The sequence below is a fragment of the Nomascus leucogenys genome, chromosome 6, assembly GCF_006542625.1.
Source record: "Nomascus leucogenys isolate Asia chromosome 6, Asia_NLE_v1, whole genome shotgun sequence".
Lineage (NCBI taxonomy): Eukaryota > Metazoa > Chordata > Mammalia > Primates > Hylobatidae > Nomascus > Nomascus leucogenys.
The window spans coordinates 8,367,007-8,384,653 of NC_044386.1; the positions used below are offsets into that span (position 1 = coordinate 8,367,007).

The window sequence follows — 17,647 nt, forward strand, 5'->3', positions numbered from 1 at the left end:
GTGTGACTCTGCCCTGGCTGGACCACTGACATCTGATATTTTCTGCTGTTGCATCTGACAATCAGACCTAGTTTGCAAAGCTGTGAAAATTAAATGGGCTGATACATAGTAGGATGCCAATAAATGGTGGCTATTATTATTTTGGCATCGTGTACAGGCATTTTCCAGCCTGACTTTGGCAAGTGTCGCACCAGGTGGCTTTTGGCTGCAAAATAGTAGCCACCATTTTTTACTCTCAATGTCCCTTGGAATAATTTCTATTGAACAGAACTTCACATAATGATAATGAATGATCAAATATATATATATATATATATATATATATATATATATATGAAGCATAAAGCTTAAAGGTCATTAGAATTTTAGAAGCATAAATAAGCCATGCTGAGTTTTGTTTGTTTGTGTCTTGAGACAGTTTCACTCTTGTTGCCCAGGCTGGAGTGCAATGGTGCGATCTCGGCTCACTGCAACCTCCCGCTCCCGGGTTCAAGAGATTCTCCTGCCTCAGCCTTCCGAGTAGCTGGGATTTCCGGTGTGCGCCACCACACCCGGCTAATTTTGTATTTTTACACATAGTAGGATGCCAATAAATGGTGGCTATTATTATTTGGGCATCGTATACAGGCATTTTCCAGCCTGACTTTGGCAAGTGTCGCACAAGGTGGCTTTTGACTGCAAAAGAATAGCCACCATTTATTTACTCTCAATGTCCCTTGGAATAATTTCTATTGAACAGAACTTCACATAATGGTAATGAATGATCAAATATATATATATATATGATCTATATATATATATATATTTGATCTCTATATATATATATCTCAAGCTTAAAGGTCATTAGAATTTTAGGAGCATAAATAAGCCATGCTGACTTTTGTTTGTTTGTGTTTTGAGACAGAGTTTCACTCTTGTTGCCCAGGCTGGAGTGCAATGGTGCCATCTCAGCTCACTGCAACCTCTGCCTCCCGGGTTCAAGAGATTCTCCTGCCTCAGCCTTCCGAGTAGCTGGGATTTCAGGTGTGTGCCACCACACCCAGCTAATTTTGTATTTTTAGTATAGGTGGGGTTTCTCCATGTTGGTTAGACTGGTCTTGAACTCCTGACCTCAGGTGATCCGCCCACTTCAGCCTCCCAAAGTGCTGGGATTATAGGCGTGAGCCACCGCATGTGATCTGCCATGCTGAGTTTTTAAATAGCAAGCTATTTCACAAAAATATGATGAGTTAATGGAAACAATATTCAGATGTGACACACGGCCAGCAGTTTTCTGTTCCTAAGTCATTGGTATCAGTCAGTACAAAATGCCTTCCATAGGCATTCCCTGATTTTAGACCCTCTCTGTATTGGGTACATTGTTTCCATTGTCATAGTTTATGTAGCTAAAACTGCTGCAGAAGCTTCCAGGGAAAATCTATTTTTATCTAGATATTCATTAAACTTAAAAGCGGATAAATTAAATTAAACATAGGTTAAAAGCTATTGGTAGGCTAAAGTTCTTTTCCTGAGGTTTCTACTAAGACAGATAATGATAGATAGATAGATAGATAGATAGATAGATAGATAGATTTTAATAGATGGATGCACACATTTGTGTCTGTATATATGTGGGTATCACTTACGTGAGTATAGAGATATATGTACATATGGCTCAATACTTCCACCTACTGGCTGTGTGAACTTAGTCACATTATTTACCAGTATATTTTCTCTGTTTCCTGTTTTTGAATAACAACAACATCCAACATGCAGTATCATTGTGAGAATCAAACGCACTTGGCTGGTAATCATCAAAATACAGACCTCTACTTATTAAAAATAACTCCATAAATTAATATAAACACACATGTGAGTAAATATCATCAGTATTTAATAAGAGAACTCATTGAGTATGCATTCTGTATATCAAATTAAGATCTACACTTATTCCATCAAGCCTGAAACCAAACACAGTGGCAGGGACCATGCCACAGACGATCCTGGAGTTGGCCAGAGCACTGCTCTAGGCATTTCCTCACTGCCCCAAGGGGCTGTCCTGGGCACTGGGTGCTCCTTAGTAAACTGATAAACACAGCCCGTGCCCACAAGAGCAGTGTGAGGAGACAAACAAGACAGATCAACAAATGCTTACAGTGAGGACAAGGGTACGGAGGGCCAGGGCAGCCAGGAGAAACAGAGGATCAGAAATGAGAGAATAGGGAAAGGGCAGAGGTGAGGCTGAGAAGGGGCCACCCAGACAAGGATGGGGGAAGAGAACATCCCTGCCAGAAGGAGCAGCCTGGGAGAAGACCATAAGGCTGGCAAGGAATGGAATGAAGCCACAGTCAGGATCAAAGGGATCAACAGGACAGGAGGTGGAAAGCCAGGCAAGGCCAGGAGCCCATAACAAGGAGTATGGATTTCAACTGCCATTGGAGAGACACCAAAGAGTTTTAAAGAAAAGCTTATCATTCCATTTCCTGGGTATGTGGTGTGGGACGGGGTGGGAAGTTGGAGCCAAGCACATCCTTGGTAACTATTTTCACAGCAATCAGGGCCTTGCATCCCCAGGTGTGTCACTCACTGAGCCCCCTTGACAGAAAAAAAGTTATTGCTAAGACCCTTGTAGTAGGAATGGAAAGACAGTTCTAGCACATTTGATTCCTTCCTTCTTCCTGGGGAATATGACCCATTGAAAACGCACTACTTTCATGAATTTGCTGATTCAAGTAGGAACCACTTGCAACATGGGGACCTGGGCTGGCTTCCCCTAAATGAGAAGCACCACTTCTGTACACCGCCCTGCAAGTCCAAAACTCACACCTACAATTCTCCATATCTTTAGGTCTATAGGAGTTTCATTAACTGGATATTTGTCTAAATGTTCTAGCTCAAAGTGACAGACTTTAGTGTCTACTCTGCTCTTATTCCATTCTAAGCACATAGCCCTCTCTTATAAAATTCTGCCAAATCACACATTCCTATTAGTTATACATCATTTCATGAATATTTCTGAAAATTGTCAAAACACAAAATTTCTATTTGCCATGTTCATTTTTTTCTGATGCTATTTTAAATTTACAGGTTCACTTCTTTGAAGAATTAATCATTTTATCTGCAAGATCAAATTAATATGAGTTTTTTTTAATTGGAATGTTAATTTAAATTTAAAAATCTGGTAAATGTTTTAACTCCTAAAAAATATGTTAAAAGACTGAAAGAAAACCATGTAAGATTTTACTGAAAGAAGACATTGAGCTCCAACATTATTCAGTTTTTAATCATGCTTCTTCCCTATAAGCTACTGCAGAATAAGGAAACATGCATGATGGCTCTGGCTTTGTCTCCTGAGTTGATCTGGACTGGGGCAAAAAGAAGACCAAGACACAGGGAACTGACTTCCCAATATGTGGCAGTGAGTGAACAAATGTCAGAGGCCCTTGACTGGGATAAATAAAAAGTTCAATAGAATAATACAGAGACAAATTTATAGAAACACATAAAACTGGGCATTTTAGAAACAAGATGACAACATGATTTATGTTCCAAACTGGGATGCTTTTAAGAAGGAAAGGAGGCAACATTAGTCATCAGGCAAGGACATCAAGAGGGATTCAAGACTGTCACTAGGAAACTGCTAGCATCCCTAGCCATTTCCCAGTTGTTTTAGCAGTTCTAGTACATGTCTGCATGATATCTTCACTACAGTGAGGCATCCCTTCTTGTAGTGGATTTATTTTTTATGAGGTTTCCTTGACTCATGTATATACAGTTCATGCAAGTATCCCCATAATGAAGTAGTAGGAGAAGGAAAGATTTATTCATCCCTTTTCTTTTGGAATGCACAAATTAAAACCCAAAGGTAGTATAAGAACTTTGGCAAGTGTATTGGCAAGTGTAGAAGCTTCCTCACATGACTGGAGAGGACCTGTGGCTCCCCAGCTTTTAGGCCCTCTGTGCTCGATGTACAGGATGGAGCAATACAGTGTTTTCAGAGCACCATAAGAACTGACTCCTTATGTCACTTAACCACACTTTTGTACCCACAAAGGTCTGCATTAAATTACCACACAGGCTTTTCTACTTTGGGTTTAATAACCCCAGTTTATTGCGTCATGTATGCAAGGCTATAACAATCAAGAAAAGGCTCTCAACCTTTTCCAGAGTCCACATACCCCTCTTCATGGCAGCTCATGCATGAAAATGTGGATGTCGGGAGAGAGAGATGGAGGCCATTTGTAACATTGGTATTTCCTAAAGTGCCAACTAAACAAAGGGAAGGTCAGCAGCTTGCAAAGGAGGAAGGGTGCAAGCTCTGGAGTGGATCTGTTTTCAAGCCCTAGCTCAGGTATGCATCTGGTATGGCCTGTGTTCAGGGGGCAAGTCCCTCTAAGCCCCATAGTGCTCATCTGTAGAAGGAGGATGATACAATCTCCCTTAAGAGGTTGTAAGAAGGATGGCAGATGACATGGATTTGGAGTCTTCCAGCTACCTGGCATATTGTAAATAGCTATTGTGACTCTTGCTTGCAGGTGGTGTAATAACTACAAGTAACAGATACTCCAATAAGTACATGGACAGGCAGGTGATACACATGGAGGCCATTGATTTAAAATGACTTCTGACCTACAAAGATACTAAGATTAGAGTTACAGTACAATGTCTGAACTGCAGCCATCCCACAAGGCATAGGCAACTGGCAATGGCTGCTGACAGGCTTGATCAGGCCTGAATATTAGAAAAGGGCATCTCATTGTGCTGTGTCACATGTCACACAACTTTGCTCAACACACTTTCCATCCATGTCATCTCATCCTCACCCTAGCAAGTTTAAACTTGAATGAGATATCAGCTTTGCACTTGTGAAAAGAACTTATTTTTCACAAGGGCATTCTTTGTAAGCATCTCCCCAGGTGCTTATTTGGAAAAAAAAAAAAAAAAAAAAAAAAAAAAAAAAAAAAAACCAACGAGGCTGCTGACTATGCAGTCTTGATTCTATTCTGGCTTTACAGAGCTTCTTCCTTTTCTTGACAAATACGTGCATTTTGGTACCCACATATACTTCATTCCCAATCCTCATTTGTCTTTGTTTTGCTTGTTCTCTGACCTCTGCTTCCATTTCTGAATTTCCAGCTGTAGCGAATCTTGTCAGTGGAGACAGCACCTCCTGCAGACCAGTCACACCTCCAGGTACTGTACTGTGTGTACCCTTCCAAACAGGCTCTCACTGTCCCAAGGTTGGGGCCCAACAAAGTCATGCCAGCCTGGCTGTGCTCAGGCTGTTCGGAGTCAGCACCTGGTCCCAAGGAGAAGCATTGAGCTCCCCAAAGCACCTCTCTTCAGGACAAGCAGAAACAATTTCTCCTTTACTTAAGCACGGAGGAGATTTTCATCCTCCAAGTAAATTATCATTAATCATTAGAAGGTTAATAGTTGCATTTTAAAGACCTCAAGGGTCTACTTAATGCTTGAGTAACACCATCAATGTATCTCAAACCAATAAAATTTAACATTGTTACCAAAAGAGTTTTCTCAACTAGAATTATAATAGCTCATAAAAAATGATACAGTTGAAAAGGGAATGCTTGTGGATATCAAGTGAGTTCACTTCCATATGAAATCCTGGCCAAAACCTCAGAGACTGCAGAACACTGTGGAGTTCCCTGGGAGAACTCAGTGGGAGAAGTACACATTTCCACCAGAGAAGGAAAGCCAGCAGGTCTCTGAGTATTAATAAGGCTATGTGGATTAGATGTTCATGCTGAGTTATTAAGGCTCATTTAGGAGTTAGTTTTTCCAAGTTCCTATTCAAGGTTTTCCTCTGTGTGCAAGCACATAGCTCCTTCAGAACTCACAAACTCAATTTGCACAATATTAATTTGGAAATGTATTTTCACCTTTTCATGGGTTTATTGTTTCCCCAACTTGACTGCCAGTTTCTTGAAGGCAAGTTTTATTGCTTCTCTATTTTAAGCATCGACCATTAAACATTTATTATCCTGCCTTACAGTAATCATTTCATACAGTTATCAACGATTAATATTTTAATGCATTAAAGCTGTTAAGGTATTTCTCTAAATACATAAAGTTGTCTTAAGAGCGACTTTGGCACAGGAGAAAATACGACTTTGAAATATAGTCATTACCAAACACATAACTTAATGTTCCAGATTCATCCAGAATGTTATCCAATTGATGGTACTGCCTTTGAGAAATGTCAATAAATAATGGCTGGAAATGGGGGTCCAAGTGAGATGAGGGCTCAAAGGGAAGAGGTTATAAATTTTTGGACCTGGTTCAATTTCAAATATGCATATCTGTGTTTTCGTTGCTGTTTAATTCTGATATATAATTAATAGAACATTCTCCCATGTTTAACATTATTCATATTTCTGCTATTTGTGAAGTGTGCTAATGTCTTACTCATTCAACAGATAGGGATTAATCCTCATCTATGTTTCAGACACTGAATAAGATGCTGAGCACATAAAGCAGGCTTCCACAGAGCCCTGCCCTTGAGGAACTCATAAAATACTGGGGGAAACAAAGAAGTCAACTGTCTACCCATTGTCTTCATCCATTCCAGCTGCTGTAACAAAAAATACCATAAACTTGGCAGCTTATAAACAACGAACATTTCTTTCTCACAGTTCTGGAGGCCGGGAAGTCTATGATCAAGGCACCAGCAGATGTGGTGACTGGCAAGGGTTTGCTTTCTGGTTCCTAGCGGGCACCTTCTCACTGTGTCCTCACAAGGTGGGAGGAACGAGGGAGCTCTCTGGGGTCTTGTTTACTCAGGCACAAATCCCATTCATGAGGACTCCACCTTTATGACCCAATCAGCTCTCAAATGCCTCACCTCCTAATACCATCACATTGAAGGTTCAATTTTAACCTACTACTTTTGGAAGAACATAAATGTTCTGACCATAGCACCTTTTAACTCATTAATTAGAAAAATGTCCATTCAGTGCTTACTTTAATGCCAGCACTGTTGTAAGCATGTGGGACCCAGGAGTGAGAAAAAGACGTAAGTCCTGGTCATTGGGAACTTTCATTGTAGTGGCAGGAGGAGATAACATTAATAGCTGAGGCTAAAACTGAACATGGTCAGAAGAGTCAAGAGGGCTAGATAGGAGGGAGCTGTGACCTGAAATAAGGTGGTGAGGCTTGGGTTCCATTAAGAAGGTGGCATTTGAGCAAAGACTCAAAAAAGATGGGTCAGTTGGCCAGATGGGTTGTCTGGGGGAAGAGCTTTCCAGGCAGAACAGGGGCCAGCAAACTCTAGCCCATGGGCCAAATCCTACCTGCTGCCCATTTTGTGAATAAAGTTTTATTAGCACCCAGTCACACTCATGTATCCATAGACTGTGGAGACTTTCACACTATGATGGAAAGATTGAAAAGATGCAACAGTGGCCATGTGGACTGCAAAGCCTAAAATGTTTATTCACTGGCCCTTTATAGAAAAGTTTGCTGGGCTCTGAAAGGCAAGGAAGAACCAGAGGCACTGTGTGGCATTTCAGAGGCTAAAGCCAAGGGAGCACATAGATGAGGACAGGAAGGGAACAGGAGGGCCATGGCAGCACTCTGGCTTTCTCTGCAGGTAAAGTGGGGGCTCTCGTAAGGTTGGGGCAAGAGACTGATCAAGAGCTCCGGTAGTATGGGGGAAAGTGCAGTCTTGAACAGTGTGAGAAAGGGATGGAACAGGCCCATCAGAGACTGGGGAAAATAGAAATTTAAACTAAACTAACTAGGAGGCAGAATTAGCCAGGAGGCAAAAATCAAGGGAAGTGAGGACAAAATAATCACAAACTGCAAAGGAACATGGTGAGGAAGGCAGAATGCTCCCAGGAAACTGCACATTGCTCCTTAAAGGACACCAAGCATGCATGTGAGAAAAATAGCAGGAGCCAGGGCTGTAAAAACAGGCAGAGCCAGATCACAGTGGCCAGGCAAGAAGAAACAGGCAGAACCCACAAAGGCTTCCAGAGCTCAGGCCAGGCCTGCTGGCCCTCTCCAATCCAGCTTGTGCTGACAGCTGACAGCACCTCCCACCATCTGGGAGCCCCTGCACAGGTGCAGAGGATCAGGGGGCAGGGCGTGTGTATTCATCAGTATATAACCAATAATGCTGGTGGTGTCATAAGAAATTGCACCTGGAACTGCAGTATAAAATCCAAGGGACTTAGCTTGCTAAAGGCAGGTTTTTAGAACCATACCAGGTATTTATGATGGATTTCTGCAAGGTGTGGTGGGAAGGTTAGAAGTCTGGTAGGTCCTTACTCAGGGATCTCTGTATCCTGGCCAGATGTTACTATGGAAAAGCCAGTACCATCATTTGCCTGAAGATCAGTTCTGGAGCTCTGGGTCCTGGGGTTGCAAAAGGCCACAGCCTATCATGTTCTGCCCACACGTTCTGATGATGCATGCTTTGTGCCTCTGTGCTCCTCTTAGGCTAGATTATGAGAGCACTCATTTCTGCCATCCTTCCCTGTAGTCTTTTGAGATAGTAATTCAGATATAGAATAAGCAACACAAGATCAAGCTCACTGCTGAGCTCAAGCATCAGCAATGCTTAAGAGTTTTAGCATTGTTCAACTCAATAATGAATCTTGACTTGCTGGGTCTTGCATTCTTGAGTCTTGCAGAGGAGAGAAGCACCCACTTCCCCAGAGATAGAGGGGCAGGGAGGGATGCACAGTGGACAAAGCAGCAGTTTAAATGAATGCATTGTCCATAGCAGTACTCTAGAGAGAGGAAGGAAGAAACACATGTAAAACAGCCCTCTGCCCTGGGCAAAGCAGACAGGAGATCGCCATCCCTACCTGAGGACTTATGATTCTCATGGGAAACAAGAAGACAACGCCATCTGCTAACAATGGAGATGATATGGCTGAGATGGGAAGCCTGAGAAGTAAACAGATTTACTAGCAGTAGAAAAAACAGCATTAAGATTGTCAGCAGAAAGTAAGGTGTTGTGACTTCAGGTTTCAACAGTTGAGCACTTCTTCCTTCAGACAGTGTTATAGTTTAACTGTACCCATCCCCCAACCAAAAAATATGTTGAAGTCCCAACCCCCAATTTTCATGAATGTGACCTTATCTGGAAACAGGGTCTCTGCAGATATAATCAAGTTAAGATACTCCAACATGACTGGTATCCTTATAAGGAAAGGAGAACTTAGACAGAGGCACAGGAAGTTGGCCATGTGAAGATGGAGGCAGACATAGGAGTGAAGCTATTATAAGCCAAGGAGTGCCTGGGGATACCAGAGCTAGAGGACGTAACCATGGATTCTCCCCTCAAGGATTTGGAGAGTGCATGGCCATGCTGGCACCTTCGTTTTGGACCTTTAGCCTTCAGCACTTTAAGACAATATATTTCTGGTAGTTTCTGATGGTTATTTTTATTTCTGTGGGATCAGAGGTAACATTTTCTTCTTCATTTCTAATTGTGTTTATTTGGATCTTCTCTCTTTTCTTCTTTATTAGTCTAGCTAGTGGCCTATCTTTATCAATTTTTTTCAGAAAACCAACTCCAGGATTCACTAATCTTTTGAATGAGTTTTCATGTCTTGATTTCCTTCAGTTCAGCTCTGATTTTGATTGATTATTGTCCAGATGAGCACTGTGGGGCCCAGAGAGATTTGTCCTTTAAACACAGGCCATATATGATGCATACCTGAGCTAGGACTTTGGGGTTGATTAGGTCCTGTTTCTTCTAGCTTTGGGGTTGACTTGTTCCTATTTCTCTAATTCTTTCCATTGTGATGTTAACCTATTATTTTGAGATCTTCTTAACTTTCTGAGTGAACATTTAGTGCTATGAATTGCCCTCTTAACACTCCCCTAGCTGTGTCCCAGAAATTCTGGTATGTTCTATCTTTGTTCTCATTAGTTTCAATGCACTTCTCGATTACTGCCTTAATTTCATTGTTTACACAAAAGTCACCCAGGAGCATGTTGTTTGATTTACATGTAGTTACGTGGTTTTTTGAGTGATTTTCTTAGTCTTGACTTCTATTTCTATTGCACTGTGACATGTAAGTGTGCTTGGTATGATTTTGGTTCTTTTGCAGCTTCTGACGATTGTTTTATGTCTAATTATGTGGTCAATTTTAAAGTATGTACCATGTGACAATAAGAAGAATGTATGTCCTGTAGTTTTTTGGTGGAGAGTTCTGTAAATGTATATCAGATTCATTTGGTTCAATGCTGAATTCAGGTCCTGAATATCTTTGTTAATTTTGTGCCTTGATGATCTGTCTATATTGTCAGTAGAGTGTTAAAGTCTCACATTATTATTGTGTGTGAGTCCAAGACTAATCTAAAAACTTATGAATCTGGGTGCTCCTGTGTTGGGTGCATATATATTTAGGACAGTTAGGTCTTCTTGTTGAACTGAATCCTTTACCATTATGTAATGCCCTTCTTTGTCTTTTTGATCTTTGTTGGTTTGAAGTCAGCTTTGTCTGAAATTGAGATTGCAAACCCTGCTTTTTTCTCTTTTCCATTTCCTTGGTAGATTTTTTCCATCCCTTTATTTTGAGCCTATGGGTGTCATTTCATGTGAGACAGGTCTCTTGAAGATAGCATACTATTGAGTCTTGCCTCTTTATCCACCTTGCCACTCTGTGCCTTTTAACGGGAGAATTTAGCCTGTTTACATTCAAGATTCGTATTGATATGCATGGATTTGATCCTGTCATCATGTTGTTAGCTGGTTATTATGTTGGCCTGCTTGTGTGGTTGCTTTATGGTGACACTGGTCTGTGTGTTTAAGGGTGGTTTTGTAGTAGCTGGTAGCAGTCTTTCCTTTCTATATTTAGTGCTCCTTTCAAGATCTCTTGTAAGGCAGGTTTGGTGGTTAACAAACTCACTTAACATTTGCTTATCTGAAGAGAATCTTATTTCTCCTTCACTTAGGAAGCTTATTTTAACTGGATATGGAATTCTTGGTTGAAGACTTTTTTTTTAATTTAAGAATGCTGAATATAGGCCCCCAATCTCTTCTGGCTTGCAGGGTTTCAGCTGGGAGGTCCACTGTTAGCCTGATGGTGTTCCCTTTGTAGGTGACCTGCCTTTTCTCTCTAGCTGCCTTTAACATTCTTTCTTTCATTTCGACCATGGAAAATCTGATGACTGCGTGTCTTGGGGGTGATCTTCTTGTGTAGAATCTTGCAGGCATTCTCTGTACTTCCTAAATTTGACTGTTGGCCAGTCTAGCAAAGTTGGGGAAGTATTCATGGATGATATTTGAAATATGTTTTCCAATTTGTTTGCTTTCTTCCCTGCCCTTTCAGGGATGCCAAGGATTCATAGATTTGGCCCCTTTACATAATCCCATAATTCTCAGAGGTTTTGTTCATTCCTTTTATTCTTTTTTCTTTGACTGTCTTATTTCAGAGAACCAGTCTTCAAGCTCTGAGATTCTTTCCTCAGCTTGGCTTCTTCTGCTGTTAATACTTGTGATTGCATTGTAAAATTCTTGTATTGTGTTATTCAGCTCTGTCATACCTGTGAAGTTCTTTTTTATACAGGCTATTCCTTCCTTCAGCTTCTGTATCACTTTATTGTAATTCTTATTTTCCTTGGATTGCATTTTGCTATCCTTGTAAATCTCTAACTTCATTCCTATCCATATTCTCACTTATAAATGAGAGGTAAATGAAGAGAACTTATGAACACAAAGAAGGAAACAACAGACACTGGGGTCTACTTGAGGGTGGAGGCAGGGAGGAGGGGGAAGAGAAGAAAATGTAACTATTGGGTACTGGACTTAATTCCTGGGTAATAAAACAATCTGTACAACAAATGCCCATGACATGAGTTTACGTTTGTAACAAACCTTCACATATGCCCCTGAACCTAAAAGTTAAAAATTAAATAAATATTTTTTATAAAAGAGAGAATAAATTTCTATTGTTTTGAGCTACCCTGTTTGTGGTACTTTGTTTTAACAACCTAGGAAACAAGCACAGGCACTGTCCAAAATGTCACTGAAGGTATGGCTTGATGAAACAGAATTCAATGGTGGCTGTCTGCTGGCTGCCTGGAAGTTTCGGCAGAACAGTGCCCAGTATAAGAGCACACAGTAAAAGTTAGTGACTGCTCTACTGGGTGTTTCATCAGTTTGCCCAAAAACTAGTGGAAACATGCAGAGGGACTACCTAAATGCATAAGCAAATTGTCCCATACACAATTTAATCACAGTTAATCTGAATGCAAAAATTTTGCTGACTAAGGTTAGCAGCTGCTATACCCTCCCAACTTCTCCTGCTGAGACAATTTTCTTTCCTCAACACAAAAAGGTTGCAAAAAACTGAAAAGATTGCAAAACAAGGAAGTGAGTTTTGTTCATCATTATATTTAAGCAGCTGCTAGCTGAGTGGTGGCCTTCTAGAGGATCCAAGTCCTGCTAATGTTCTGGAAGTCGCAAGATTAGATGGTGATGGATGTAGCTTGAATGTGCCAGTAAAGATGAGGAAAGAGGATATTGGAAGGTGTCAGTAATTCAAGAACCGCAGGCCCAAATAATCACTCATTTATTCAGTCAACAAACATGTATTAACTCCCTACTACATCTCAGACATTGTATCGGACTTTGGGGAGTTCACAGTAGCTCCCCTTATTTGTGGAGTACTGACTATGTGCCAGACACTAATACTTATCATCTTCATTGTCCCACTTTATTTTCACAATGTCCAGGTCAGGTAGTCAGTGATCTGCAGTATGCAGGTGAGGAAGCCAAGAACCAGTATGACAAATTTATGCTCCAAGGGCCAAGCCTCAGATCTGTCTAACTCCAAAGCCTCTACTGTCTATCTCAAAGCTTCACACCACATATTACTGGCTACTCTGTGGACAGCAGGTCAGAGAGGGGACAGTGCAGCATTTCAAATGAGGAAGGCTTGAACAAGTGCAGAAGTGGAGGAATGAAAAAAAAGACTCAGGTCTGGGAGCCACTCTAAAAGTGGTCTCTGCAGGACCTGGGGTTGAGTGGGTCTGGAAAGAGAGACAAGGAGTCAGCTGAGATTTGCAGGTGTCTGGCTCAGATGAGAGATGAATCATGGAGCCTGCTCTGGGCTGAGTTTTGTCTCCCCAAATTTATGTTAAGGTCCCAGCCCCCAGTACTCCAGAATGTAACTATACTCAAAAACAGGGTCTTTAAGTGGGTAATCAGGTTAAAATGAGGTCATTGGAGTGGGCTTTAATCCAATATGACTGCTGTCCTTATAAGAATAGGAAATTAGGAAGCAGGCATGGACAGAGGGAAGACCATGTTTAGAAGACATAGGGAGAAGATGACATCTACAAGCCAAGGAGAGAGGCCTCAGGAGACACCAATCCTGCTCACAGCTTCCTCTTGGACTTTCAGCCTCCAGAAGTTTGAGCAAATAAATGTCTGCTGTTTAAGCACCCAGGCTGTGATACTTTGTCATGGCATCCCTAGAAAACTAACACAGAGCCCATACCCAAGATTGAAAAACAAAGAAATGAACACGAATGGGGCAGGCTGAGCTGAAAGTACTACAAGGAGCATCCAGCTGGAAGTGAACATCGCGTCTGTGGACTAGGTCGGAGCTGAGACCAGATCTGTGAATGGTCCTCAGTAGGTGGGCATGGTGTGAGTCAGGGGAGTTAAAATTTTGGAATAGAAAAAAAAATGTGATACATATACACCATGGACTACTACTCAGCTATAAAAAGGAACAAAATAATGTATTTTGCATCAACTTGGAAGGAGCTGGAGATCATTATTCCAAGTGGAGTAATTCAAGAATGGAAAACCAAATATCGCATATTCTCACTTGTAAGTGGGAGCTAAGCTATGAGGATGCAAAGGCATAAGAATGATACAATGGTCTTTTGGGACTTGTGGGAAAGGTTGGCAGGGGAGTGGGGGATAAAAGAATACATACAGGGTACAGTGTACACTGTTTGCATGAAGGGTGCACTACAATCTCAGAAATTACCGCTAAGTAACTTATCCATGTAACCAAAAACCACCTGTGCCCCAGAAATTATTGAAACAGAAAACTAAGAAAAAACAAAAAAAAAACCTTTGGAATAGATGGGAATCCAAGAAGAGCATGTGGAATGAGAAGAGTGGGCAGAAGGAAGGGATTGAGGACAGAATTTCCAGGGATCAGCAAAGCTTAAAGACAAGCTGAAGGAAAAGAGTCAAGGACAGGGCAGGCACTCAAGCCACAGGGTGCACTATCTAAGTATGGTGCAGCATAAACTTTCTGTAAAAGAAACTTCGAGGCAACAATGTCATCCTTCCAATAAGATAGTTAAGGTAATGGCTGGAAATCGGTCCTCAAATAATGTAACTAGACACTGTGGGACTGGGAAGAACCACCGCAGCGCTGCATGGTGGGATACAAAGGGCAGAGAAGATGAGAATTGCCTGAAGATGGGAGCTTAAGACTGCCGTCCTTCAACAAAGTCAGCCAATAATGGAGGGCAACTGATGGGGCAGGGACTTACCCTCTACTTCTCCTGTTTCTGCTGAGAGAAAATTGCCACTCCATGGCCACCAAAGCAGAAAGAACCACCCCTTCACCATCCCACTTGTTCCTCCTTCTGGAACAAGTCCAATTCTCAAATTTGATTTTGCTGACTTGATTGAAAGCTCAAGAGAAAAATCTGAGAGCATTGTTTAATGGGTCCTTAAAATCACCATGTGAAATTGGAGCATTCTTGGACATGGCAGAACTAAGGGTGTTTGTTTTTAGCTTGTTGAGGTTTCTTTGTTTTTGTCTTATTTAAGAGAAAAGACATCTGAACATTTTTCTGAAATCATGAGTCATCATTAGAAAGGAAGAAATTTGAGGTTATGATGAAAAGAAAGATAATGGATAAGGCAGAAATATTGTCCAAAAAATGAAAATTACTCCAGAACACAGCAGAAAGAATCAGCTACAGACCCCGAGTGACAAGAAGAGGTAAGTTTGAGGGCTTACTGCGAAAAACCCTTTAGAACCTAACATTTCTCTGCAAAGTAAGAGGAAAGATAAACCCATTGAGAATCCCTGGGAGACGCTAGGAGAGGACTGGAGTGGGGGTAGTTGCAAGGCGAGAGGACAGGAACTGGGGTGCTTAGACCATTATGGAGCTGCCCTGAGGGCCTCACTGAAGACAGAGGGTCCAACTTTTCTGCTGCCCTTTCCACCACAGGACGATTCTCTCTAGCACCCCGGTGTTTAAGAGACACAGAAGCCAAGGGGTAGGACCCCCTGGGGCTGGATTTGGTGGGAGTCACTGCAGGCGGGTAGGAGGGGAAGGAGAATTAAAGGAGGAAGACCTGAGACAAGGGCATCTGGCAAAGAACAGATGGGATGCAAAGCCTGTGTCCCAATTAGGCCAGGGAGGATAAACGTCCCTGTGTTCGGCTCAGCAGGGGATGGAGGCAGAACCTAGTGTGGTTAGAGACCAGAATCCGTCCTGGATGGAGGGTCAATCAGAGAAGCAAATCAGGGCCAACTAGGAGTGGAAATAGTATCTCAGGGCTCAGCAGTAGCAGAAAGTGCCCTAACAAAACACAGGAGAGGTAAGAAGACAACACTTCATATGCAATAACTCAGGGTCCTCAGGCAGGGCTCTTGGTTTTCTACCCTAGGAGAGAGGGTCTTCCCAATGTAGGCCAGGGAAGGAGTGTCGGGGAGGGCAGTGGGAATGCTGCTTTCCTGAGAAATGCAGGCTATTCATTGTCATGCAAATTGTGCTGCCCTTATGGCCTGAGTGGTAGAGCCACTGCATTTACCTCTGAATTACTTTCAGTGTCTGCAGTTACCAGATCTTAGGAATGAACAGCAGAATGTTTTAGGAATCGGAAACACTAATTTCTTTTGTCAATCAAATAGCAATGTTATGCCTACCAAGACTGTGATAAACACTGTCTTAGCTCTTCCATTGCCTGGATGGCAACACATGACTCTCCAACGGAAAAGGAGAATTCACAGATGCTGACAACCAGGAGGCTGACCGATACTGACCATCTGATCAGCTGGTGGTCACTCAGTCACATGTAAGAAGGCAGCTAGTGTTTATAACTCATGCTATGACCTGAATTGTTTTTCCAGGATATTCTTAAAGTGTCACTTTGGGAGAAAAGAGCGTGCTCCCAATTGCTTTTTACTTTGCTTCTGGCAAATTCTAATTACAAAGCCTTTATTGTGATAGGGATTCTTGATTTTTAAGTGGAAACTTCCTTCGCCAGTCAGAATCAACAAACAAATGGAAAGAACAACTTGAAGCTACACAGATGAAAGTTTTGGGGCCAAAAGGGGACCATCTATATAGAATCAATTGATTCAGTTGAAGCCAGTTCAACAGAAATGATGTTAATGGGAGAAATCTAGTTAGTGCTTCAGTTTCGGAAAACAATTTGTGTTTCCCTTTGGAAGCAATAGAGTCATTTAGTTTACTTGAGAAAGTTAACGATGAGGACATCCTCTTTTTTCTACAGGACAGTCTTTTAAAGGCAAACTCTGATGGTTAGGTTGACTGTATTATCTGGCAAAATATTTGCATTGAATATGTGTACACGTATCCATGGTTTTGCATATATGATGAGTCTAAAGCAGTGGTTCTCAACTACAGTTAATTCCCCCCTCCCAGGGAGTACTGAAAAATTGCTGAAAACATTTTTTGTTGTTACAACTGGGCAGAGGAGGATGCTACTAGCATATAATGACTATAGGTTGAAAATGCTGCTAGACATACTACAATGCCAAGGACAAGACCCCCTGTCCCACAACTAAGAACAATTTGGCCCAAAACATCACTAGTGCTGAGGTTGAGAAACTCTGGTCTACATAATGAGCTGGTATGTGGCAAAAGTCTACTAACTCTCAAGATTTCACTTTTGCACAAACTATCAAATAAATGCTTGGGACAATGGATTACACATGGTACATATACATTGCCTTTGCAGGTGTATGTGTATGTGCATGTGTGTGTGACCACACTCACACATGAATGCACAGATATACAGAGGGCTGCATTTCAGCTGACACACATCAGGACTTTGTACACAGCGAACCTCAATTTGGATGGTTGTCACCATCTTCTGATTGCTTAGTAAGCAAGTGACCAAGTTCTGGCCCAGAACTGAAGGAAGCCTTCTAAGGGTTTCTGGTTTCTTCAAAAAGAAATATACAGATGAAAAGGGGACGGGGATGTGGCTCTTCTTCGAGTGGATATTACCACATGTGGATGTAATATCTGAATTTGCAGCAACAATTTTGCAACCACAAGCAGAGGTGGGCTGAGGGCCCGTCTGCCAGACTGTGGATGGCTGAGACTGCAGTGAATACTTGCCTCCTTATTAACTCCTGAGCCACTGAATGAATAAACCCTGACGATGCCTACTACTAAGTATGTGAGTTGATACATTTTTTACATTTTTAATTGTCAAACTTTTTGGAGTTACCTATAGACAAACACATTCTTTTATACAGTTGCTGAAAATTACATGCCATGTTAGTAATCCATTTCTAGACACATAAAAAGGAAGTTAAGAAGTAATGCCCAGGGGTCTACACATATCTATGACAAGCTGTCAAATTTTCTAGACATTAAACAACAATATAGAAAAAAAAAAACAGCTAGCTTCTGTAAGTGGGCATGTCAACATTAGCCATATTATCATGGT

General features: G+C 41.6%; 1 protein-coding gene across 1 annotated transcript in view; it reads right to left on the reverse strand.

The window, feature by feature from the left end:
• SEMA5A (semaphorin 5A) overlaps positions 1–17,647 on the reverse strand; it is a 502,481-nt gene that overhangs the window by 167,632 nt on the left and 317,202 nt on the right. The gene's annotated exons all lie outside the window — the stretch shown is intronic.